Source organism: Bufo gargarizans, chromosome 5 (genome assembly GCF_014858855.1).
Source record: "Bufo gargarizans isolate SCDJY-AF-19 chromosome 5, ASM1485885v1, whole genome shotgun sequence".
Taxonomy (NCBI): domain Eukaryota; kingdom Metazoa; phylum Chordata; class Amphibia; order Anura; family Bufonidae; genus Bufo; species Bufo gargarizans.
This window is the reverse complement of record NC_058084.1, coordinates 363,470,116-363,495,957: the sequence shown is the minus strand read 5'-3', so window position 1 is coordinate 363,495,957 and position 25,842 is coordinate 363,470,116.

The following is a 25,842-nucleotide window of genomic DNA, read 5'->3' as shown; positions in this document are numbered from 1 at the left end:
CTTCTGAATCTCTACTTCCGTTGTCCATACCGTCAAGACCATGGACTCGCTTGTCTATGGATTTTATTACTAATATCTGCCTAATTCGTCTGGAAAGACAGTCATTCTGGTGGTAGTTGATCGTTTTAGTAAAATGGTGTATTTTAAAGCATTGCCTGGCCTACCTAATGCTAAAACACTTGCGCAAGTGTTTGTTGACAACATTGTGAAACTTCATGGCATTCCCTCTGATGTGGTCTCGGATCATGGGACTCAGTTTGTGTCCAGATTCTGGAAGGCGTTCTATACTCGGCTGGGGGTACAAATGTATTTTTCTTCTGCTTTTCATCCTCAGACGAATGGACAGACGGAGTGCACTAATCAGAGTCTGGAGACTTACTTAAGATTTTTTGTCTCAGAGAACCAGGAGGAATGGTCCTCGTTTCTGTCTTTGGCAGAGTTTGCCATAAACAATCATAGACAGGAGTCCACTGGTAAGTCTCAATTCTTTGGGGGCATACAGGTTTCACCCGCAATTTGGCACATTCTCTAGTTTGGATACTTCCAGTATCCCTGAGGAGAAATGTTTTTCGTCATCATTGTCTTCTATATGGCGGAAAATTCAAGATAACTTGATGAATATGGGCAACAAGTATAAACGTGTGAATGGTCCGGACCTAAGTGTGGGTGATTTTGTGTGGCTCTCCACAAGAAATATTAAGTTGAAGGTTCCTTCTTGGAAGTTGGGTCCAAGGTTATTGGTCCATATAAGATCACTGCCATTATTAACCCTGTAGCTTTTCATCTTGAACTTCCTCAGGCTCTGAAAATTCATAATGTGTTTCACAAATCTTTGTTGAAGAGATATGTTGAACCTTTGGAGTCGTCCCCCTTGCCACCCACTCCTGTCATGGTGGACGGCAGTTTGGAATTCCAGATCGCCAAGATTATTGACCCTCGAGTTCTCCGTAGATCTCTTCAGTATCTTGTTCACTGGAATGGTTATGGACCAGAGCAGAGGATGTGGGTACCGGCATCTGACGTGAATGCCAGTCGTTTGGTGAAAGCCTTTCACTGGTCTCATCCAGATAAGGTTGGTCCTGGGTGCCCGGAGACGGATACTGTCATTGACGTTCCCGCGACAGGTGGCAGGAGATCGATGAGACTGACAACACGTGGTTTGATCTGACATGTTTTCCATTTGGATCAAATGACGTCTGTGTTGTTTCGGATGCTTGCCACACCTTCTTTCCCCAGGTGTGGCTATTTGGGTCATTTAACCTTCTCTATTTATTGTTGTTTCTCCCACTATGCTATGCGGTTTATAGCTTCTGTTAGAGTTGTGGATAGCTGGTGTGTGGATTTCGGCTGAGTACCTGGTGCTGCCATAGCCACTTGAAGTTAAGGGTTTTCTTTCCCTTTTGTATTTTTTGGGGGTTATTTTGTGTGTTGCATTTCCCTGTCATTTGTATTAAGGCCTGAGGGAGACTCCTGTTCATCCTTCCTTTTGGAGGAACAGGTTGTCTCAGTCCTGACATTAGTTCCAGGGTCCTATAGGTTGAGTTAGGACACTAGGTATTCCTGTGTGTGAACTCACCTACCACTGGGGTAGTTAGTCAGGACTTTGATTAAGGTTTTACTAGGAGGTGTCCATCTCCTTTCCCTACTTTCCAGGCCTTATTCCCTCACCCCTTTCCCTCCTATGTTCGGTGTGGTGTTTCCCTCCCACACCCGAACTTGACAACCCACACAGGACTGAAGGGTTTCCGCCTAAGCACCTTTCACTGACCCTTGGGCCATTTTTTCCACTGCCTCATTTGCTAAAAGTTGTTCCTTTAGAGGGTAGAAGCCTGACCAAGTTTTCACCCCCAGTAGAAGAGGAGATGATCCCAACTGGGCCCCCTCTTGCCCTGGGCCCGATAGCAGTCGCATGATCTGCCGCTATGGTAGTTAAGCCCCTGACTGTGTGGGGATACTAAAGTGATATAACTACTGTGGCCATAACTAAGTGGACATCATAAATAGGACATTTACTATTTTTGCCCATTTTCACGGTCAGACAGACCGCATTGAAATCAATGGGACCATTTTTAACGGCCACTTAGACACGAGTGCACATGTCTAATGGCCATTAAAAACAGGTGCATGAGAACCATATGACCTTTTAGGGGTTAAAAAAATACCTCATCCACTTGCATGTGATTAAAAAGGACCTGCTGAAGGACCTTGGCCTAGCATAATGTCGTCACCACGCGCTCATGCTCGTCCTTTTCAATCAAGAGAGTAGTGACTGCCGCTGTGCATGCAAGTGGGTGAGTTTTTTGTTTTGGCTAAAGCAAAACATTACAGCTGGGGGCCACGATGGGGGACATTATTACAAACGTGGTCCACTATGAGGGACATTTTTACTGCTGGGGGCCTCTATGAGGGACATTATTATCGATGGAGCCACTATAAAGGACATTTTTTTACAGATGAGGGCTACTATGGGGGACATTATGTGTACTGAGGGCACTCCAGGGGTTTGAGATCTTTATAAGAAAAAAAGTCAAAAACATTCATCAATTTTTCATGGCCATGAATGATGCAAAACAGCCATTAAAAATGGACAGACGGCTAGAAAATGGATGCACAAATGAAAAATGGGTATGAAAAACTGACAATGTGACTGTTTTTAATAGCCCTTTTTTGTCGTGTGCATGTAGCCTTAGTGCATGTAACCCACACACAGTAGAATGCCCGTTTGTTCCCACACACAGTAGTTATACTCCCTTAGTGCTGCCTCACATTAGTTATCCCCCTAAGTCTCCCCTCACAGTAGGGGCTCATGCACACGACCGTTGTTGTTTTGCGGTCTGTTTTTCACGGATCCTTTCCGTATCCTTTTTTCTCTCTGATTTAAGTCCTCTTCTGTTCTGTTATTCCACAAAACATATCCGTATAGTTTCCGTATGAGATCTGTTTTTTGGGGATCAGAAGCAGAAACAGTAACTTATTAATCACCAAACACTTGAGCAATATGGGCTGGGCATAGCATTTCTACAGTATAGATCCACAAAATACGGATGAAATACGGATGACCCATTGAAGTGAATGGTTTTGCGTACGGTCCACAAAAAAAACCAGAACGGTAGCAGAAAGAAAATACATTTGTGTGTATGAGCCCTAAGAATGACCCCGTAATACCACCTCACAATAGTGCTGCTCCCATAGAGCCCCCTACAGTAGTGCTGCCCCTGTATTTTAAATAAATAAACTAAAATATAAAGGTAACACTCTCCTAGCCCCATTCCACCTATGAACGGAGAACATCATCCCTGGCATCACTGCATTGTGCCTGCTGGGAAGCCGACAAGCCGGCGAATGGTGAAGAAAAGAACCGTGAACTTGCAGTTCCCAGCTTCACCATTGCATTCAATAATAATGTTGATGCTGATTTTGATTTTTGGATATGACCGTGGAACTCACCTTTTGAAATGAAGATGAAATCTGCAATTAAAAATATCACTTTTTGCTGAATAATAGAGCATTCTGTGGCTTAATTCTACAACTCGTGAATGATGCTTTGAAAACTTGTCAATTTTCTTTTTATTGAACAAGTAGTAAATGTTACAAAAGTGACATTGCATACATATTCATATGTCAGCAAAAATAGGGACATTGAACATACAGAGGTGTCATTGCCTACATTTTCATATATCTGCAATCAGAGTCAAATTAACACAGAGGATAGGCATATCTTCACAGGCAAGTAATTGACATAGACAAATAGTGTAAAGTGCATGTGAAGGCACCCAAATAGTAACATACAAAAATGCCAGGCCTGAAAGGCAGTATATGAGACTTGTCAGTGAACAGCGAGGCAACCGGCCTCACAAGACAAACCAAACAATGTAGATCTCTAAGTACAGCATGTAAGGATATAGCATAAAGTGTTGGAGGTAGTACATTATTGGATGGAGTTATAGGGTCACTTGACCTTTATTGAGACTCCACTGGGGTTAACATACGGAAGCGTATCCAGGGGTTCCACATTTTGACATGCTTCTCATGTGACCTGGTTTCCCAGCTAGCTAGCTCTTCTAGGCGTTGTATATGATCTACCTTATTCACCCATTGAAGGAAGGTCGGGGGTTCGGCGCTAAGCCACTTCTGGGGGATAATCAATCGTGCAGCTTGAATTAACTGCGTGGCCAAACTTCTCCTAGAGGGGGAGAGTGCTTTAGTGGGAAGCCAAAGCAGGACTAACTCAGGAGACAGAGGTATGTCGGTGTGTAAAATGGAATTGAGGGTTCTGGACACTGTTGCCCAGAAGGGTTGTATTTTAGGACAGAACCAAAATATATGGGACAGGGTGCCCTCCCCAGCTTTACATCTCCAGCACTGGTCACTGGAACTAAGACCCCTGAGAAACAACTGTTTGGGCGTCATATACCATTGCGTAAGTACTTTAAAGGAATGCTCCTGTACTTTGACGCACCTGGAAAAGCCATGCGAATTCGCATAGAGGCGTAGGACATCCGTTTCAGAGAAGGTCTTATCCAGTTCCTCTTCCCAAGTTTTTAAAAAGGGTGGGACGTCGTTAGGGCGGGGTACATTGAGGCCTAAGTAAAATAAGGAAATTAATCTGGTATGTGGTGAACTAGAAGCAAGAATCTTCTCGAACCACGTTCGTTCCTTTTCATGGGCTTTTTTATCTAGAAGAACCTTACCAACTGATTTGATATCAATTAAACCCAAAAAGTTGCAGGATTTCATAGTCTGATGCAAGGGGTGGTCAGTGGGCAAGCTACCCAAGGCCTCATCAAAAAATGCCTCAGAGGCGAAATCCCTAAGTTTACTCCACACTGAAGGGGTATTCGCTGTCAGAGGTCTCACTGAGTATGGCAATAAGTCCGCCGGCATACCTAAGGATGGGATATTCAATAATCTGTGATTTTTATTAAGCTGTTTAACAACCAAACTAGTACCCTTAAGCAACGTATGATTGTGCAGGGATGCAGAGTTTAAGCCCCATAAAGCTGCTCTCTGTAATTGGGAGAGTTGGTGAGTCTCTAGTGCAGTACCTAACGTTGAGCAGTTGGAGATATGTAGTTGCATCCATCTTCTAAGGTGGACAGCACGGTAATACACCTGAACATCTGGTAGAGCAAATCCCCCCTGAGTCCTCCTAAGGATCAACCTGTTATGTGCCATTCTAGCTCCCTTGCCTCCCCACAAATAGGTAGAGAACAGCCTCCGTATTTGTGTAAAAAATGAGGAGGGAAGGAAGATAGGCAGCATTTGCATAACATACAATATTTTAGGTAACACAAAAGCCTTTAATAGGTTCTTTCTTCCCATCCAGGAGACGTATGGGATGCGGAGTGAACCCAGTTGGCGCTGCACATCTGCCAGTAGGGGAGTATAATTTAGCTGAAAAATGTTCCTCAAATCTGGCGGAATCTTAATTCCTAAGTATGAAATATGGGATGTCTGCCACATGAAGGGCGTCGTGGTTCTAAGGGAGGAAATGCTCTGTGACGGAGCCGTAATGTTCATAGCCTCGGATTTAGAGTAGTTCACTTTGTAATTAGAAACTTTGCCGAAAAGTTCAAACAAGGAGAGGAGATGCGGGAAGGCCTCGACCGGGTTGGAAACCATTACCAAAAGATCATCAGCATAGGCGACATTGGTGTATTCAATCGTATCATTCTTGGCTCTGACTCCTCTTATGCCAGGGTGGTCTCTAATGGCTTGGAGAAGAGTCTCCATTACTAATATGTACAGGGTTGGGGATAGGGGGCAGCCTTGGCGGGTGCCATTATGTATGGGGAATGACGGTGACAAGGTACCGTTTACTCTAATTTTAGCGCTCGGGTTTGTATATAGGGACATAATTGCATTTTGAAATTGCTCGGGGATACCAAATCTATGCAATGTCTTCCTCATAAAGTTCCAGTTTACCCGATCGAAGGCCTTCTCCGCATCCACACTTAAAAATGTCAGGGGTGTACCTTGCTTCTTTGCCCACTGAATGGCCGTGACGACTCTGCAGGAGTTATGGTTACCCTCTCTTCCAGGCACAAAACCAGCTTGGTCAGGGTGTATTAGTTTTGGAAGGAAGGAGCTAAGACGAGAGGCCAGAATTTTGGCCCAGATCTTAACGTCAACATTCAAAAGAGATATAGGCCTATAACTCCCGCAGAGCGTGTGGTCCTTCCCAGGCTTGGGTAAGATGGTCACCGTAGCTTCTAAGGCTTGGTTAGGGAGGCGTCCCCCTGTGAGGAGAGAGTTGCACCAGTTCGTGAGCTGAGGGCATAAAATATCAGCAAATTTCCTGTAATATCCCACCGGAAGCCCATCCGGCCCTGGGCATTTCCCCATGGGCATAGATTTTAAGATCTTGTTCACCTCCTCTTCAGTAACCGGTGTAGTTAGAGAAGAACCCTCTACACTATTAAGCTGGGGCAATTGAAGATGTGATAGGAAATCATCTATCACAGAATCCGCAGACAGATCAGGGCGATCAGAACTTCTATCAAGCCCATATAAATTTTGATAAAATTTCTGAAATTCTTTAGCTATGTCCGCGGTTCTGTGTAGTGACTTACCTTCAGTAGATTTTATAACAGGAATATACATAGAATCCTTCCTTTGTTTGATAAGTGCCGACATCAACTTCGAGCCCCTGTCTCCATGAGAGAAAAAGCGAAACTGAGCATACTGATACGCCCTGGCGTGGCAGATATTAAGGTGATCTTTCAGTTTTGCTCTCAGGAGCAGGAGCTCTTGGTGAGCATCTAAGGCTTTAGATCGTTTATGGATGGCTTCTATCTTGGTAATCTGTTGAAGTAAAGAATGCAAAGTCTGTTGCCTATCCTTTTTAATCTTACAACCCAGGGCTATGAATTCTCCCCTCATCACCGATTTATGTGTTTCCCACACAATTTCTTGAGAAACATCTGGCGTTAAGTTTTCCCTAAAGAACCACGACAGCCTCCGTGACAGCGCATCTACCACATCCTTTCTATCAAGCAGTGTTTCATTGAGTCTCCATTGCTTATTATGAGAAGGTAAGCTAGAGATATGTATTACCATTGAGACAGGGGCATGATCCGAGATCGTAATCGGCTCAATCACTGCCTGCTCTATCATACCTAAGCAGGAATTGGAGATTAGGAGATAGTCCAGCCTTTTGTAGACATTATGAGAGGCGGAGAAAAAGGTATAATCCCTATCATTAGGGTGAACCAAACGCCAAGCATCAACCAATTGAGCATCAGCAATATGAGCATTAATGCGGCCTAGAGTTTTCTGGGTCTGCTGCGTGGAACCATCTGAGGTGTCTAGGATGGGGTTCAAGGCAACGTTAAGGTCCCCACCAACCAGGCAGATCCCTTCTGCAAAAGCTTTTAAAGACTGCAAGATTTGTGAGATCCAAGCTTTCTGCCCTCTATTAGGACCATACAGGCTGGCCAGAGTCACAGGTTGAGTGCCAATTACCCCTTTCACAAAGATAAATCTACCCTCTACGTCTGTCTGGGTAGCTGTCAGCTTGAAGGGTACCCGCTTGGCTATAGCAATTCCCACCCCTCTTTTGGCTTTTTCAAAAGTGCTAAGAAACCAGGTGTTAAAGTAACCCTTATGAAGTGGGGGAACCTTTGTGGACCTGAAGTGCAACTCTTGGAAGAAACATATATCTGTGTGGGATTTCCGTAACAAGCGGATAACCTGCGACCTTTTTTGTGGAGTGTTGAACCCTCTCACATTAAAGGTCGTACATTTAATCTGTGCCATTTTGTGTATGTAGGCGAGCACTCCAACAGCGGCAGCTTGTTATAGTGTACATCAGAGATCTGAAAAAACATAAAACCAAAACACAGCCAGTGTTCCACATGGAACCTAGGAACATGGCCAAGTAGAAAAACTTAGAGGAACCACACCTGACAGCCCCAATCAAGGAGCAGACCGTCAGAATGTGAGCCTCCACAATAGTGCGCTGACACCAGGACTGCGCGGGTGTGACCCTGATGTGGGGCATGGGGGGGATCTATAGGACGTAAAACCTATCCCAATCAGCCCACATTACCCACAAACCTGGTGCAGCATAGTATAACGTGCAGGTAGATATAACCCATAGCAAGAGTCCCAAAACAATTTCTGTAACATGCAACGGGGCCCGGCAAAGAGGTGTACATGTCAGAACATATAAGTGACGGATCTAATGAGCGAGCATTAAACAGATCAATGGTAAGGCACAATTATACTTGCGTAGCCAGGATGGCTGGCATGTAATAACTGCAGTCCACATTTGCTACTCACAGGACCGGACTAGCGTACAACAGGGACGGACTCCACGCCGCAGAGTCAGGTGTCCCCAAGTCTGGAGGTTTTCATCCTTTTCGATAGTGCTGTGGACCATCTCTGTATACCCGGCAATTCTGGCAATGGGACACTGGTCTCAGCAGAGGGAAGCCATGAAGGAATGCCTAACGGGGTGGTCTGGAGTAGCTCCCAAGCCGCAGCCAAGTCCCCTGGAACTCGAATGGTGCATCTTCTGCCTCCGACCGCAAACGTCAGGCCGAAGGGGAATAGCCACTTGTAAGGGGTCTTGATGTGGCGCAGGTGATCCGTGAGAGGTCGGAGGGCTCTCCTCTTGTTCAGCGTCGATGGCGCCAAGTCTTGGAACATCAGTATTGTGGCCCCTTCATAGGTGATTTCTTTATGTTCCCTGGCCGCTCTCAGCAAGGCCGCTGTGTCGGTGTACTTCAGCAGGCCGCAGATAACGTCTCTAGGATTCTCATTATCCTTTGGTTTCGGCCTGAGCGACCGATGAATGCGCTCAATTTCAATGTCAGCTGCGCTCTCTGATCCCAGGAGGCTGACAAAGATGGCGGCTGCAGCCTCAGGTAAGTCCTCATGCTGAATCAGCTCCGGTAGGCCGCGCAGCCGAATATTCTTCCGCCTGCTGCGGTTTTCCTGATCCTCAATGAGGGAAAAAGCAGTATCTAGGGAATTCATACAAGCCGCGGTGTTGTCCCCCAGCGTGCGGGCGAAGGTAAGTATGGCCGCCTGGTTCCCCTCCAGTGTCTCCACTCGGTGCCCAATCTGTTTGATGTCAGTTTTGATCTCCTGAAGATCGTGGAGCACTGGGGCGATAGCCGATGAGAGGGCTTGCTGGAGGAATTTCCTTGATATAGGAGCTATGCCTGATAGTTGCGGCCCTTCATCCAGTTCTCCGGCAGCACTTTCAGCTTCCTGTGACCAGTCATCTGGTTCATGCGGCGCCATCTTGGCCGCACCGCTCACAGCGCCGGAGGGCTTCTTGTTCAAGTACCTCTCCATGTCTGAGACCCCTCGATCCGGTTTCGGAGAGTCGGTTTTGTCTTTAGGGATGTATTTGCCAACTTTCCCCATACTTTGTTGGGCTATAGTGCGATATTAACCAGGTTGCAGGATTGCATGGAGAGGAGCTTCTCCTACATGCGTCTGCTCAGGTCAGCAGTCAGACCGATGCTTTGAAAACTTGCACACATTTTTTTTCATTCGCGTATTTAGGGTGGATATTCTAATGAAATTGTACAGTGTATTCTCCCAGATCATCACTTCCTCAGCAATATCTTCAATATCTCCATGAAATGTTATCCCACAAATGTGTGTACAATGTCTGACCTACGAGTGGAGAGCATATAAAAATGTCCTTCTTTGCCAGTTAAAGCACCACTGCTATAGAGAATTAGGGCTAGATTTTTTCCCCCTTGGGCATGTGATCATATGACTCCCATTCCCGCCAGGTTGGAAGTTATAATGAATCGTAAATACACGTTACCTCTACTGGCCGCAGCAGTGGAGATAGGAGACACAGAGCTAGAAACAAGTCGCTGTGAAAAAAATTGTATTCTGGAATAAATGCTGTCGGCAGTCAGTCCACAGTCTAGTATAAAATGCTCCCGTTGGAAGTCCACAGTCTATTGTAAATGCAGTCACCAGCAGTGGCGGATTACAATAAGGACTTTCGGGTCGGCAGCCCTGGGCCCAGCACCGTCCCGAACGCCCACATACTGCGGCGGGGCACGGGAGCACATAGCTCCCTGTCCCGTCGCCGATCACCGCCATAGGCTTCAGGCCTTGAAGGCCTGAGGCCTATGCGATAGTGAAATCCCGACGCAGGCGTGCATGATGACGTCATCGCGCGCCTGTGCCGGGACGCAGCACTGTGACTCGCCTGACTCATCCCGCCTTCCTCTGCGAGCAAGCGCATAGGAGGACATACTTTGGGGGGGGGGGGGGACACACAGGAGGACATATTAGGGAAGATAAATCGAGTACATGGGGAGGGGAGAATGTGGGGGCTGTATGGGGCCAAATTATTATGGGAGGGAATACTATGTGGGGGCAAATTACTAGATGGGGCAGTGTGGGGGCAAATTGCTATGTGGGGGCAGTGTGGGGGCAAATTATTATGGGAGGGAATACTATGTGGGGACAAATTACTATGTGGGGGCAAATTATTATGAGAGGGACTACTATGTGGGGGCAAATTACTAGATGGGGCAGTGTGGGGGCAAATTTCTATGTGGGGGCAAATTATTATGAGAGGGACTACTATGTGGGGACAAATTACTAGATGGGGCAGTGTGGGGGCAAATTGCTATGTGGGGGCAGTGTGGGGGCAAATTGCTATGTGGGGGCAAATTATTATGGGGGGGACTACTATGTGGGGGCAAATTTCTATATGGGGCAGTGTGGGGGAAACTATTGTGTGGGGGTAATTGCTATGTGGGGACAGTGTGGGGTAATTTCTATGTGGGGACAGTGTGGGGAAATTGCTATGTGGGGACAAATTACTATATGAGGCAGTGTGGGGCCAAATTATTATGGGAGGGAATACTATGTGGGGACAAATTACTATGTGGGGGGAAATTATTATGAGAGGGACTACTATGTGGGGGCAAATTACTAGATAGGGGAGTGTGGGGGCAAATTGCTATGTGGGGGCAAATTATTATGGGAGGGACTACTATGTGGGGGCAAATTTCTATATGGGGCAGTGTGGGGGGGAAACTATTGTGTGGGGGTAATTGCTATGTGGGGACAGTGTAGGGTAATTTCTATGTGGGGACAGTGTGGGGAAATTGCTATGTGGGGACAAATTACTATATGGGGCAGTGTGGGGGCAAATTACTATGTGGGGGAAACTATTGTGTGGGGGCAGTGTGGGGGAAATTGCCATGTGGGGACAGTGTGGGGTAATTTCTATGTGGGGGACAGTGTGGGGTAATTTCTATGTGGGGACAGTGTGGGGTAATTTCTATGTGGGGACAGTGTGGGGTAATTTCTATGTGAGAAAATTGCTGTGGGGAAATTGCTAAGCGGGGGAAATTACTATTATGTGGGGGCAAATTACTATGTGGGGGCAGTATGGGGAAAGCTATTGTGTGGGGCAGTGTGGGGAAATTACTATGTGGGGGCAGTGTGGTGGAAATTACTATGTGGGGGCAAACTACTATATGGGGGCAGTTTGGGGGAAATTACTGTGTGGGGCAAATTACTAAGGGGGGATTACTATGTGGGGGCAGTGTGGTGGAAATTACTATATGGGGGTGTTGCTATTGGGGAGGCACTGTAGGGGCAATTCTATTATTTCTGGGGACACTATGTCATGGAACCATGAACCAGACGTACAACAGAGATGAGTGGAAATAAGAAGGCTTTATTGGAAATCAAGCCGTAGCAAAAGTCCAAACGGATGGCTAAACCGAAGCAGGGTCTTGCGTAGACAGAGGTCAGGAACCAGGAGGGTGGTCAGACGAAGCCAGGATCAGGAACCAACGGGGTAGTCAGACGAAGCCAGGATCAGGAACCAACGGGGTAGTCAGACGAAGCCAGGATCAGGAACCAACGGGGTAGTCAGACGAGGCCAGGATCAGGAACCAGAAGCAGCAGCAGTCTTAGAAGCATGTGAACACAGGAGGACCAAGCAAGGAACTGAAGCCACAGACCTTCTATATATATGAGCTAGGCATCCAGCTCCTCCCAGTGGGAAGGAGAAGCCGCAGGGTGGGAGGCTACAAGAAACCCAGAAACCAAGATGGCCGCCAGCACATGTCAAACGAAGGTAAGACCATGACAGTACCTCCCCCTCAAGGGCCCCTCCTCCGCGGAGTAAGGAACGGTTTCTGAGGGAAGCGTTCGTGGAAGGCTCGGAGCAAAGCAGGAGCATGGACATCTGCGGAGGGAACCCAGGAACGCTCCTCTGGACCATAACCACGCCAATGGACCAAAAACTGCAACCGACCGCGGACCAGGCGTGAGTCCAGGATATTGCTCACCTCATATTCCTCATGATTGCCCACTTGGACCGGACGGGGCCGAGGAACCGAGGAAGTGAAACGATTACACACCAACGGCTTCAACAGGGAGACATGAAACACGTTGGAGATCCGCATGCCAGGAGGAAGCGCAAGGGCATAGGCTACCGGGTTTACCCTGCGAAGCACTCGGAAGGGACCAACAAAGCGAGGCGCCAGCTTGGGAGTGGGCACTCGAAGGTTGAGGTTGCGGGTGGACAACCATACACGGTCTCTGACCTGGTAGGAAGGAGCGGGCGCTCGTCTGCTATCAGCCTGGAGTCTCTGGCGCTGCGCAGAGACCTCAAGGGACCTCTGGATCTGTACCCAAGAAGCACGTAGGACGGAAAGGTGATCCTCCACAGCCGGAGTATCCTGGGGAGAGAATACCTCCGGTAACACGGCAGGTTGGAACCCATAATTGGCCATGAAGGGAGACGTCCCAGAGGAAGAGTTCACCGCCGTGTTCCTGGCAAACTCAGCCCAAGGCAGGAGGTCAACCCAATTGTCTTGGTGATCGGAGACATAGCAACGAAGGAATTGCTCCAAGGCCTGATTAGATCGTTCTGTGGCCCCATTGGACTGAGGGTGGTAGGCCGAGGAGAAAGAGAGATGAATCCCCAACTTGGAGCAAAAGGCGCGCCAGAACCTGGACACAAACTGACTCCCCCGATCCGACACAATCTCCTTGGGCAAACCGTGCAACCGGAAGACCTCCCTGGCGAAAATCGTGGCCAACTCTTGTGCAGAGGGTAACTTCTTGAGAGGAACACAGTGGCACATTTTGGAAAACCGGTCCACAATCATGAGAATGACCGTATGGCCTCGGGATGCAGGGAGGTCCACAATGAAATCTATCCCCAGGTGTGACCATGGGCGCTCCCCGGTGGCTATGGGTTGCAAAAGGCCCAACGGAAGGTGCCGAGGGGACTTACTCTGGGCACAAACGGAGCATGCCGCTACATATGCGGCGATGTCGGAACGTAGAGAAGGCCACCAGAACAGAAGTGAAACAGCCCAGGACAGCTGGTTCTTTCCAGGATGCCCCGCGGCCTTGGAGTTATGGTAGGTTCGCAACAACCGAGTGCGCAACTCCTCAGGCACAAAACACCTGCCGTTGGGTCTCCCAGAGGGAGCACCAGATTGAGCCGCCAAAATCTGCTCACCCAGGGGAGAGGTCAGGCTGGTGCGAATGGCGGCCAGGATCTGATTCGGAGGTATGACCGAAGTCGGAATCGACTCCTCCCCGGACAGCTCGGAGTACTGCCGTGATAAGGCATCCGCTCTGATGTTCTTGGAACCGGGTAGGTAGGAGACCACGTAATTAAAACGTGACAAGAACAGAGCCCATCTGGCCTGACGTGGTGTCAATCTCTTGGCCTCAGAAAGGTAGGTCAGATTCTTGTGGTCCGTCAGGATGAGAACCGGAACCACCGAGCCCTCGAGCAAGTGCCTCCATTCTTTAAGGGCCTGCACGATGGCCAATAACTCCCTGTCACCAATCTGATAGTTGCACTCCGCGGAAGACAGTTTCCGGGAGTAAAACCCACAGGGAAGCAGAGGACCCTCTGGTGTTCTACGCTGAGACAGAAGGGCGCCTACTCCCGTCTCAGACGCGTCCACCTCGAGGACAAAGGGCAACCCAGGGTTGGGATGCGACAGAATCGGAGCCGACACAAAGGCGGACTTTAGAGCCTCAAAAGCTCGGATGGCCTCGAGCGGCCAGACCTGGAAATTACTGCCCTTCCTGGTCAGATCCGTGAGAGGCTTGGCTAGCATGGAAAAGTCCCTGATGAACTTCCGATAATAATTGGCGAAGCCCAAAAAGCGCTGCAGGGCACGGAGACCACTGGGCTGGGGCCACTGTAAGACAGCCGAAACCTTCTCAGGATCCATGGAGAACTCCTCAGCGGAAATGATGTAACCTAAGAAGGTTACCTGGGATCGGTGAAATTCGCATTTCTCAAGCTTACCGAACAGCCTGTTCTCTCGTAACCGTTGCAACACTCGTCTGACATCCATAATGTGGGCCTCCATGGATTCAGAATATACCAAGATGTCATCCAAATAGACCACCACACACTGCTGCAACAGGTCACGGAAAACATCGTTGATGAATTCCTGGAAGACTGCGGGCGCATTGCACAACCCAAAGGGCATAACCAAGGATTCATAATGACCGGTCCTGGTGTTAAACGCGGTCTTCCACTCATCGCCCGCCTTGATCCTTACCAGGTTATATGCCGCCCTCAGGTCGAGTTTGGTAAAGACCGTGGCCCCTTTGAGGCGATCGAACAGCTCGGAAATCAAGGGTATCGGGTAAGCGTTCTTGATCGTGATGCGATTGAGACCCCTGTAATCGATGCAAGGCCTCAACTCACCGCCCTTCTTTTTCACAAAGAAAAATCCAGCCCCTGCCTGGGACGAGGATTTGCGAATGTGTCCGCGTGAAAGCGCCTCCCTCACGTACTCCTCCATGGCCTCATTCTCCGCTACCGACAGTGGATAGACTTTGCCACGAGGAGGAACGGCACCGGATTGTAACTCTATGGCACAATCGTATGGGCGGTGCGGAGGTAGGGCAACCACGCGCACCTTATCGAATACATCCCGGTACTCTTCGTATTCAGGAGGCAACAGAGAGTCCGAGGAAGTACACAGCAACTTGACAGGCCCATGGATGCAACTAACCCCACACTGCGGTGACCACGAGAGGATCTCGACCGATCTCCAATCGAAAGTCGGATTATGCTTCTGGAGCCAGGGGTACCCCAAGACCACCGAGTAGTGTGGAGACGAAATAACCTGGAGACAGACCGACTCTCTGTGAACGGCACCAATGGCTATCCCCACTGGAAGGGTCTCATGAGTCACGTGTGGCGGCAGAAGGGGTCTGCCGTCTATCGCCTCAAGAGCCAGTGGGGAACCTCGAGGCTGCAGAGGAATGGAATTGGCGGCAACGAACACTCTATCAATGAACAAACCACCAGCACCAGAGTCCACCAACGCCTGGTTCGTCACCGAGCCCCCGACCCAGGAGAGGACAACCGTGATCAGTGGTTTGTCAACACGGGAAACCGGGGACGAGGAGACCCCACCCAAGATCTGCCCCCGACAGGACCTCAGGTGCGAGCGTTCTCCCGGACGGTTCGGACATGCCAACCGAAAATGCCCACCGAGACCACAGTACATGCATCGGCCCTCGCGTCTCCGGAGTGCCCTCTCCCCCTCGGACAGGCGAGCAAACCCCCGCTGCATGGGTTCACCCCCAGACAAGTCATCCCCAGGAGGCGTGGGAGGAGAGGGAGGCACGGGTGGGACAGCAAACGTAGGCGCCAATCTGTTAGGAGACCTCCGCAGGCTCTCCTTAAAGGAAGGTCTCTCCCTGAGTCTGGTGTCAATCAAAATCAGGAAAGAAATAAGAGACTCGAGCTCCACTGGTAGGTCCTTAGCTGCAACCTCATCCTTCAAGGCATCCGAGAGACCATGAGAGAAAGCAGCGACCAGAGCCCCATTATTCCAGCCCACCTCTGCTGCCAGGGTACGAAACTCAATGGCGTATTCAGCTACGGATCGTGAACCCTGTCTGATGGACATAAGGAGCTTCGCAGCAGAGGCAGCACGAGCCGGCACATCGAATACCTTCCGAAGAGAAGCAACAAAACCGGAAAACTCGGCAACCACCGGATTGTTGTTCTCCCATAAAGGGCTGGCCCAGGCCAAGGCCTTGTCCGAGAGCAGCGAGATCAAGAAGCCCACCTTTGATCTCTCAGTAGGAAAGGCATGTGGCAGCAACTCGAAATAAATGCCCACCTGGTTAAGGAAACCTCGGCACTGAGTTGGCTCTCCCCCAAAGCGCTGTGGAAGGGGGGCAGAACCGGTCATACCCCGAGACACCGCAGGCGCAGCAACAGGTGTCGGGGTAGACTCTGGCGCAACAACCGGGGCGGCAGTAGGAGCGGGCCCAGGAGCGACAACCGACCCATCGGCAACGGAAGCGAAATGAGCCGTGCGTTCAAGCAGGGTTTGCAACGCCACAGCGAACCGACCCAACAGGTGATCCTGCTGATCAAGTCTGGCAACCAGCGTAGGTAGCGAGGATGGCCCTGTACCGTCAGAATTCATGGCTTGGTCCTAATGTCATGGAACCATGAACCAGACGTACAACAGAGATGAGTGGAAATAAGAAGGCTTTATTGGAAATCAAGCCATAGCAAAAGTCCAAACGGATGGCTAAACCGAAGCAGGGTCTTGCGTAGACAGAGGTCAGGAACCAGGAGGGTGGTCAGACGAAGCCAGGATCAGGAACCAACGGGGTAGTCAGACGAAGCCAGGATCAGGAACCAACGGGGTAGTCAGACGAAGCCAGGATCAGGAACCAACGGGGTAGTCAGACGAGGCCAGGATCAGGAACCAGAAGCAGCAGCAGTCTTAGAAGCATGTGAACACAGGAGGACCAAGCAAGGAACTGAAGCCACAGACCTTCTATATATATGAGCTAGGCATCCAGCTCCTCCCAGTGGGAAGGAGAAGCCGCAGGGTGGGAGGCTACAAGAAACCCAGAAACCAAGATGGCCGCCAGCACATGTCAAACGAAGGTAAGACCATGACACACTATACAGGGATTATTACCTGGAGCACAATATAGGGTGTTATTATTACTGGGGACACTCTAGGGGACATTATAGCTGCTGTGGACACTATAGGAACATTTGGGGTAATTTATTAAACTGGTGTAACGCAGAACTGGCTTAGTTGCCCATAGCAGCCAATCAGATTACACCTTTCATATTTATGGATATGGATGTAAGAGGTATGTGGTGCTGTATTCTCCTCCATGTCTTTTTTTATTACAATTATATGTATTTTAAATTTGGCGACCAAATTTTTCAGTTTAGGACCCAATTTGGGGTATTTTTTTTTTAGTCTGAAGATGTCATATGGCCTAAGAAGAGACTGTGGTGCCCATAAAGCACTGCAGCCTCTTCATACAAAAAATAATAATAAACTAAAATGGAGGTGGGGCCAAGTTGGGTAGACAGCCCCAGGCCTATCATGCACTTAATCTCCCCCTGGTCACCAGTTAGTTCACAGTCTAGTGTAAATGCAGTCACCAGTCAGACCACCGTTTAGTGTAAACACTTCCATGTCAGTCCAAAATCTAGAGTAAATGCTGTCGGCCGTCAGTCCACAGTCTAGTGTTAATGATTATAGAGTCACTAATTGCCAGGATTCTGTGGTGGTAGGGCAGACACAAGGAGACAGGGCTGTGTGGGGGCGGAGGCAGTGGGGGAACAGCAAGTTGAAAGGTGAGAGGCAGTAGAGTGATTATTTCAGTAGAGTCATTTTGACAAATGCAGCAAAGGCCCCAGATGTAGGGTATTGCAAAAAATGGGTGTTTTTTTTTTAAACCCAGAATATAATTGCAGTATTTCAAGCTTGTACTTCACTGTGACAAATGCAGCAAAAGCCCCAGATGTAGGGTATTGCAAAAAATGGGTGTTTTTTTTTAAACCCAGAATATAATTGCAGTATTTCAAGCTTGTATTTCACTGTGACAAATGCAGCAAAGGCCCCAGATGTACGGTCTTGCCCAAAATGCGTTTTTTTAAAGACAAGAATATAACAGCGGTATCTAACTCTAGTATCTGACTGTGAGAAATGCAGCAAAGGCCCCAGATGTAGGGTCTTGCAAAGAAATGGGTGTTGTTTTAAAACCAGAATATAACAGAAGTATCTAACGCTAGTATTTGACTGTGACAAATGCAGCAAAGGCCCCAGATGTAGGGTCTTGCAAAAAATTGGTGTTTTTTTAAACTCAGAATAGAATTGCAGTATTTCAAGCTTGTATTTCACTGTGACAAATGCAGCAAAGGCACCAGATGTAGGGTATTGCAAAAATTGGGTGTTTTTTTTAAACCAGAATATAACTGCAGTATTTAAACTTTGTATTTGACTGTCACAAATGCAACAAAGGCCGCAAATGTATTATCTTGCCCAAAATGGGTGTTTTTTTCAATATCAGCATATAACAGCACTATCTATCGCTTGTATTTGACTGTGACAAATGCAGAAAAGGCCCCAGATGTAGGGTCTTGCACAAAATGGTTGTTTTTTAAACCCAGAATATAATTGCAGTATTTCAAGCTTGTATTTTACTGTGACAAATGCAGCAAAGGCCCCAGATGTAGGGTTTTGCAAAAAATGGGTGTTTTTTTTAAAAACCAGAATATAATTGCAGTATTTCAAGCTTGTATTTTACTGTGACAAATGCAGCAAAGGCCCAGATGTAGGGTCTTGCACAAAATGGGTGTTTTTTTTTTAACCCAGAATATAATTGCAGTATTTCAAGCTTGTATTTTACTGTGACAAATGCAGCAAAGGCCCCAAATGTAGGGTCTTGCAAAAAATTGGTGTTTTTTTTAAACCAGAATATAACAGCAGTATCTATCGCGAGTATTTGACTGTGACAAATGCAGAAATGGCCCCAGATGTAGGGTCTTGCAAAAAATTGGTGTTTTTTCAAACCCAGAATATAATTGCAGTATTTCAAGCTTGTATTTAAGGCCTCATGCACACGACCGTTGTGTGCATCCGTGGCCGTTGTGCCGTTTTCCGTTTTTTTTTCGCAGACCCATTGACTTTCAATGGGTCCGTGGAAAAATCGGAAAATGCACCGTTTTGCAGCCGAGGCCGTGATCTGTGTATCCTGTCCGTCAAAAAAATATGACCTGTCCTATTTTTTTTACGGACAACGGTTCACGGACCCATTCAAGTCAATGGGTCCGTGAAAGAACACGGATGCACACAAGATTGGCATCCGTGTCCGTGATCCGTGGCCGTAGGTTGCTTTCATACAGACGGATCCGAAGATCCGTCTGCATAAAAGCTTTTTCAGATCTAAGTTTTCACTTTGTGAAAACTCATATCCGACAGTATATTCTAACACAGAGGCGTTCCCATGGTGATGGGGACGCTTCTAGTTAGAATACACTACAAACTGTGTACAAGACTGCCCCCTGCTGCCTGGCAGCACCCGATCTCTTACAGGGGGCCGTGATCAGCACAATTAACCCCTTCAGGTGCGGCACCTGAAGGGGTTAATTGTACTATCATATCCCCCTGTAAGAGATCAGGGCTGCCAGGCAGCAGGGGGCAGACCCCCCCTCCCCAGTTTAAATATCATTGGTGGCCAGTGCGGCCCCCCCCTCCCTCCCTCTATTGTAATAATAGCTTGGTGGCCAGTGTGCGGCCCCCCGGCCCCCTCCTTCCTCCCTCTATTGTAATAAATCGTTGGTGGCACAGTGTGCGCCCCCCATCGGCCCCCCCTCCCTATATAGCATTACCAACATTGGTGGCCAGTGTGCGGCCTCCCATCTCCCCCCCCCCCGATCATTGGTGGCAGCGGAGTTCCGATCGGAGTCCCAGTTTAATCGCTGGGGCTCCGATCGGTAACCATGGCAACCAGGACGCTACTGCAGTCCTGGTTGCCATGGTTACTTAGCAATAGTACAATAGTAGAAGATTCATAGTTACCTGCTGGCTGCTGCGATGTTCGTGTCCGGCCGGGAGCTCCACCTACTGGTAAGTGACAGGTCTGTGCGGCGCATTGCTAAATGAACTGTCACTTACCAGTAGGAGGAGCTCCCGGCCGGTCACAGACATCGCAGCAGCCAGCAGGTAAGTATGAATCTTCTACTTTTGTACTATTGCTAAGTAACCATGGCAACCAGGGCTGCAGTAGCTTCCTGGTTGCCATGGTTACCGATCGGAGCCCCAGCGATTAAACTGGGACTCCGATCGGAACTACGCTGCCACCAATGATCGGGGGGGGGGGGGGGAGATGGGAGGCCGCACACTGGCCACCAATGTTGTTACTGCTATAGAGGGAGGGGGGGCCGATGGGGGGTGCACACTGTGCCACCAACGATTTATTACAATAGAGGGAGGGAGGGGGGGGCCGATGGGGGGCGCACACTGTGCCACCAACGATTTATTACAATAGAGGGAGGGAGGGGGGGCCGCACTGGCCACCAATGATATTCAAACTGGGGGGGGGGGTCTGCCCCCTGCTGCCTGGCAGCCATGATCTCTTACAGGGGGATATGATAGTACAATTAACCCCATCAGGTGCGGCACCTGGGGAGTTAATTGTGCTGATCACGGCCCCCTGTAAGAGATCGGGTGCTGCCAGGCAGCAGGGGGCAGTCATGTACACAGTTTGTAGTATATTCTAACTAGAAGCGTCCCCATCACCATGGGAACGCCTCTGTGTTAGAATATACTGTCGGAAATGAATTTTCACGATGTAACTCATATCCGACAGTATATTCTAACATAGAGGCGTTCCCATGGTGATGGGGACGCTTCAAGTTAAAATATACCATCGGATTGGAGAAAACTCCAATCCGATGGTATAAAAGAACTCCAGACTTTACATTGAAAGTCAATGGGGACGGATCCGTTTGAAATGGCACCATATTGTGTCAACGTCAAACGGATCCGTCCTCATTGACTTGCATTGTAATTCAGGACGGATCCGTTTGGCTTTTTTTTCATGTCCGTGGATCCTCCAAAAATCAAGGAAGACCCACGGACGAAAAAACGGTCACGGATCACGGACCAACGGAGCCCCGTTTTGCGGACAGTGAAAAAATACTGTCGTGTGCATGAGGCCTAACTGTGACAAATTCAGCAAAAGCCCCAGATGTAGGGTATTGTAAAAAATTGGTGTTTTTTTAAAACCCAGACTATAATTGCATTATTTTAAGCTTGTATTTCACTGTGACAAATGCAGCAAAGGCCCCAGATGTACGGTTTTGCCCAAAATGGGTGTTTTTTTTTTATTAAACAGAATATAACAGCAGTATCTAACGCTAGTATTTGACTTTGACAAATGCAGCAAAGGCCTAAGATGTAGGGTCTTGAAAAAAATGTGTGTTTTTTTTAAACCCAGAATATAATTGCACCCATAAAACAAAATCGCTGTAGATCGCTGGGTTACCATGCACTTCTCATAACTGATTCTTTCTTATTCTCTCCCTCACAGCAGCAGCACACACTAATAAGAGCAGAGTGACGTGCAGCGCTACGTGACTCCAGCTTATATAGAGGCTGGGTCACATGCTGCACTGGCCAATCACAGCCATGCCATTAGTAGGCAGGGCTGTGTTGGCTTCTAAGGGCACAAGAGTTAAACGCTTGTTGATTGGCTGCTCTGCAGCCTTTCAAACAGCGACATTAACTCGCCAAAAACCAAACCCAAACTTTTGCTGAAAAGTTCCGGTTCGGGTCCAGGGTCCAAAAATCCTAAAGTTGGTATGAACCCGAACATTACAGTTCGGGTTCGCTCAACCCTAATCATTACACAATATATTATACATTTTAAGCAAAAATAAATATTACTAATTTCCCTTCTCATAGAGGGGCCACACAAGGAATATTGTAAAAGAACTAACTATATCATCTAAATATATCCCTAGAAGACACATACACAGCCATTCACTCACATACATCACATTCATTCAGAAGTCCCTTATTATAGCTGCTGTCCTTCTCTCCTTGTAAGGATGGATGGAATATGGGGAAATGCAGATCACACCCCCCTCCTTCTTCCTTCACTTTCTAGTATCATGGACTGTGGTCCTCGGTGCTGGTGTAATTTAAGTATCAGCAGGAGGCATCATCACTATGTGATGCTGTCATCTACTGGACACAATAATTATATCTTCTCTACAACAGTAGAGATGATTATTACAGTATACTGATGAAGTTGATGTGGGCACTTCTCTCTTACCTCTGTGTCTCCAGCAATGGTAGGTACCCTTCAGCTGCCTCTTTTTCCTGTCTGGGGGCTGGTTACGCACTGCAGTTTGAGACCCCTTACTTCCTCCTTAGTGGTGGAGGCCCCTCTCTATAATCCAGACCTGTTGAAGATGTCTCTGGTATAATAAGGTATTCTTTACATCTTGCAGTGTTTGGCTGCTTTTACAGTTTCTGGGGAAATCTCTCAGGAATTAGAAGTTATGGCTTTTAGACTTACTGAAAGTTTTTCACTTCTCTCCAGCACCTAGCTGCCCACCTGGGGCTTACACTTATGAGGCAGTAGATCACACTTCTCCATGTCTTATTTCATCTGTGTGATTTACACAGACAAGGTTGTGAAAATGTCTAAATTTCCTTTGATCTGTGAATGGTGACTGTTTTTAAAAGAATTGAATGAAAAATTGCCTTCTTAGGTCCTTTGGGCATTTGTCCATTGCAGAAGTCTTTCAAGCGCATCCTTTCCAATTTATTATTGAGAGATTACGTTCTATGGCTAAAAAGCAGAAAAAATTGAACATTTAGATAATAACTGTTAATTGCAATACTTGTGCAATATTTTTTTTCAAGATTTTGACAGTTACACAGAGCACATTATTAGATAATATGCAGTATATGTTTTTTTAACTTATTTAACATTAAAATTTTTACATGAATATGTATAATTCTGTCAGTAGTCATTAGAATGGGTAATATAATGTGTAAATACACAATTAACAAAGTACATTGAACCCCTTATCCTTAACTATCTAAGCCTATCAGGATGATACCCTAAAAAGATGCAATAGGGTTCCCCTAAATAAAGAGCTCCAACTAATAAAGAGCTCAAAGAGCCTTTGAATAATACTTGGAGGGCTAGGAACAGAAAGGGAATATGGTGAGATATGATACGGGAGAATAGAAGGGTAAGAGAGGTGGGGTTGGTGAAGAAAAAAGAAGAACAAAAAAACACACTCATTATGAAATCATAATGGACCTATATTTTCCAACTTCTAAAAACAAATCCAGTAACGCCAAGAGGAATTTAGCATTAGCACCTTTAAATGAGGCCGTGAGGTCCTCCATTCTCGTGATCTTCTGTATCTTATTGAACCACAAAGAGGTGGACGGGGGTGTAATCTGTTTCCAGACTGGATGCAAGTTCTCACAGCGATAACCAGCTGGCGCAGCACAGATCGCTAATACATGGACAGAGAGATCTGACTAAGATGTAGTAAGAAAAAGGCAGGCGTTCTAGGTATCACACGAGTACTGAACCTAGAAGTAAAACGCTAAACCTCTGACAAGAAGACAACTAGCACATGACCATCCCAGAAAATATGAAGGATAGTTCCTTGATCCCCTCCACACCTGCAGCATAATGGATAGATAGTCATAAGGAGTATATGTAACTGAATTTCAACAAATGTACTGATTCTCCTTGTACAGCTCCAGCCATTAGCGAGTCTTTAAAGTGGTTGTGCAGAATTTTACAGGTGATGGCCTATTCCCAGGATCAGCTTGGCTCCAACACACTGCAACCTCACTGATGAGCTGGTTCAAACTTTCAGCGCTGGAGCTACAGAACTCCATCCATTTTGTAGCTGCAGAGCAAATTACTACAACACCGCTCCCGTTCACTTCAGTGGGAGCAGCTCAGTGGTAACCAGCATTGTTCACTACACAGTGGATGGAGCTGTGTAGTTCCAGGACCAGTGTCGGACCCCTGCTGATAAAACAATTGATGTCATATGCTGTGGAAATTGTAGAATCCTGGACAACACCTTCAAGGCAGTGTACTCGTGTATATCTGTAGCAGAGGAAGTACACATGGAATCTTACAAAGCCAACCAGAACGCTTCTAGGTATTGTCTTCTTCTAGGGTCAGACAGTGACTAAGTACAGTAGATGATACTAGAGAGAATGCCCAAATATTTATAACAAACATAGTGAATGATGGAACAGCCAGGTATCTGGAACAGCCAGGTGAAGGTATCTTTGGTTCACATGTGCCCGCATTGATGAGAAAAATGAAGCTTTAATGTATGCAAATGAGCCTGCAGGTGCATTACTCCTAGAGGCTCAGCTCTCTCTGCAACTGCCGTACCTTATCCACTTTGATTGACTTTAGGAGAAGTCAGTGCCAGGTGTTATCACATTGACACTGCCTGGCCCTGTCAATCAAAGTGCAGAGGGCTTGGCAGTTGCAGAGAGATCTGAGCCTCTAGGAGTAATGTCAATTTCCCATTGCTCCTACGGGCTCTTTTGCATATATTAAAACTTAATTGTTCTCAGCAATACGGACACGTATGAACATGGGACCAACACAGATATCTTCAGTTGCCTAGTGCACGTGCAACAGGTCAGCTAGTTTCATACAAATCTGCTGACAGATGCCTTTTAACCCCTTCTACCCCGGGCCAGTTTTCGCTCTTCTGCCCAGGCCATTTTTTGCAAATCTGACATGTGTCACTTTATGTGGTAATAGCTTTGGAACACTTTTACTTATCTAAGCCATTCTGATATTTTCTCATAACACATTGTACTTCTCTGTAGTGCTTCCATAGGGTTCAGTTCCATGCTTTCGTTCTGCAATATTCCGCATCTCTGAATTTGCGGACCCATTGAAGTGAATGGGTCCGCATCCATGATGCAGAATGCCCATGGAACGGCACCCATGTATTGTGGATCTGCAAATGCGGTCCGCCGTGTGCAAGAGGCCTTATTTGTGAAAAAATCCCAAATTTACCCCAAAATTCCCAAATTTTCAAATTTCTATTTCTCAACTTTTTTTTATAGGTAGTGATACCTCATATAATAGTTATTACTTTACATTTACCATATGTCTACTTCATGTTTGGATCATTTTGAAAATGACATTTTATTTTTTGGGAACGTTAGAAGTTTAGAAGGAAATCTTGAAATTTTTCTGAAAATTTCCCAAACCCACTTTTTAAGGACCAGTTACTTTGTGGGGCTTACATAATAGAAACCACCCAAAAAAAAAATAACATTTTAGAAACTACATCTCTCAGGGTATTCAAAACTGATTTTGCAAACTTTGTTAACTTTTTAGGCGTTCCACAAGAATTAATGGAAAATGGAGATGAAATTTCCGAATTTGGATTTTTTGGCAGATTTTACATTTTATAAAAAAAATTCCAGTAGCAAAGCAAGGGTTAACAGCCAAACAAAACTCAAGATTTATTACCCTAATTCTGCAGTTTACAGAAACACCCCACATGTGGTCGTAAAACTGCTGTATGGCCACACGGCAATCCGCAAAAGGAAAGGAATGCTATATGGTTTTTGGAAGGCAGATTTAGCTGAACTGGTTTTTAGATACCATGTCCCATTTGAAGCCTCCCTAATGCATCTCTACAGTAGAAACTCAAAAAAATTACCACATTTTGAAAATTACGGGATAAGGTGCTAGTCTTATTGGTACTATTTTCGGGTACATATGATTTTTAATTGCTGTATATTACGTTTTTGTCTGAGGCACGGTAACCCAAAAATTTATGTTTTGGCACCGTTTTTATTTTTTATTTTTAATAACATTCATCTGACAGGTTAGATCATGTGCTATTTTTTATAGAGCAGGTTGTTATGTATGCAATGATATCAAATATTTGTCTACTTTCTATGTTTGTTTGTTTCAGTCTTAAATAATATAGCATTTTTTAAAACAAAATTATGTTTTTGTATCTCCATTATCTAAACATCCTAT